At 44.9% G+C, this 2,074-nt stretch overlaps 1 long non-coding RNA gene across 1 annotated transcript; it reads left to right on the top strand.

The window, feature by feature from the left end:
* LOC144694146 (uncharacterized) lies at nt 1-2,074 on the top strand. Its single transcript, XR_013579658.1, has 3 exons — nt 1-145; nt 1,315-1,460; nt 1,613-2,074. It is a non-coding gene; the product is annotated as an uncharacterized LOC144694146 (long non-coding RNA).

The following is a 2,074-nucleotide window of genomic DNA, read 5'->3' on the forward strand; positions in this document are numbered from 1 at the left end:
TCTGTTGCGGCATGGTGGCAGCCTATGTGTCTCCCCACTCTGTTGAGAGATAGTTTATGTGAAAACCAAGAAGAGAATATCTGTAGTGAACAGAAAATAACAAATGACAAAGAAAAGTTGGCAACATCAATTTCAATTATTCCAGGTACTCATGTTGGAACTGGTGAAGGTCTTATCTGAAAGCTTGTCTGATGCAAAATATATGAATTGTTTCAGAGAAATCACTTTGTCTTGTAAGGAGTACAGTTTTTGTGTTTTCATTATCAGATGAATGCTTACTGACAGATTAGGAAACCTTTGAACTTTTATAATAAATTTCATTATGTTTAGTGAACACCAACATGTTCAAGCTCTTGTGCTTTAACTTTGATTGGCAAAGTTACAATGGCCTGTGTCTATTTTTCCAATCAATGTTCTCCGGTCTTCCAGGTGCCAATCCCCTGCTATGAAATGGTTTCACTGGCATCAGTTCGTGCCCATTACCTCGCTCATGCCCCCATCTATTCCACGTGAACCCAAACAGTGAGCATCAGCAAGTTGTTCAATTTTCAGCCAAACCTGCTCCTCACCCAACAGAACTCGCCACATCTTCCATCCACTGGAATAAACGTAGCCATTTGCACAAAGCACTGGAACCAGTCAGAAACAATACACAGGGATGTGGTGCAATATCTATGGGGCTCTTTTGGCTGAAAGCTGAAAGCATGAGGTGTGATAATTGTAGGAGGGTTGTAATTATAGATCATTACATTAATAATTCTATTTAACAAAGACCAATTGCAGGAATAAAGAATGCTGCAAGATTGAATTTGAATCAAATATGTTACTGAGGCAGCAAGCAGGAAAGTAATTAGAAAATATCACACTCCGGAGGCCTTGGTGCAGAAGGTGGACAGGAGGGGAGAGGTTCTCTTTCCTCAGGGGCTAGGATACCCTCCAGATATGTACTGAAAAGCAATAGGAGCAGGTGGTGTCATGGTCAATTCCTGCACTCTAGCCCTGAAGGCTTGGATGCAGTGCCCAAAGAAGTTCAATGACCTCAGATGAGTGGTTAAGGTCAGTGAATATGTCCCTTATATGCCATATCTTACTGACAATGCCCAATTCACCACATCCCCTTCACCCGCTTTCAACATTCTCTGTCAACCATGACTCAAACCTCACATTCATATGCTCCACCTCATCCTCACATGCATAACACTGCTGCAAGCCTCACAGTCATAGCTCACAGCTTGCATGCTAAATAACTGTGGCAGGTACATCACATAAACACATTGCACCACATTCAGTAACAAAATGTCCTCCCTCTTGCAGGACAAGGTGGTCTATAATAGGTGGCAGCAGCAGCTAACTAATCGGGCCCTGCCATGGATGTATGTGCTGATGCCTTCTGGAGAAGACGGTGCTGGAAACAATTGAACCTGCCATCACTGAGGGCTTGGCCAGCAAAGTGGGTGATGGTACGTTCCTGCCTAATGCACCTTCTCAATTCCCATTTCACCCTCATCCTGCAATCTGTTATGATTTACAAGCTTCAGATGATGAAACCATACACCTCTTGCTTTCCCCCGTTCCCTCACCCAACCATGCCCTTGTGTGCTTATGCTTTCAGGTACCCAAGAACTGTCACCTGGCCAGCCAGTAATGCAGGATCGAGGCTGAAGGCCTAGATGAATAAAAGGCTGAAGAGGAAGAAACACAGTCCTTTGATCTGACACTCGCAGCCACAGCTCAGATACTGGCACTGCATGTACTTTAGAGGGCAGTACAGAGGTGGGATCAGCACACAGTGGGCCACCAGACGCAAGTAAGCTCAGCCAGGCCAGGGGAAAAGATTGTGTGCTCACCAACACACAAGATGATGAAGTATGTTGCACACGAGTTCTGCTGCAGAGGACTCAGATAAGGACTTTGATGGGGCAGCATATGGAAAAAGGCTGATGGGCATGCTTGGTGCATTGGCAGGCCTATCATACTGTCTTCTGTCACTGGCAAGAAGCATGGAGGATTTCAGCTCCAATTTAGTACAGGCCCTCACGCAGAACTTGAAGTCCATCCTTTCCACCATGGAAGA

Source organism: Cetorhinus maximus, chromosome 19, assembly GCF_964194155.1.
Source record: "Cetorhinus maximus chromosome 19, sCetMax3.hap1.1, whole genome shotgun sequence".
In the NCBI taxonomy this organism is placed as follows: domain Eukaryota; kingdom Metazoa; phylum Chordata; class Chondrichthyes; order Lamniformes; family Cetorhinidae; genus Cetorhinus; species Cetorhinus maximus.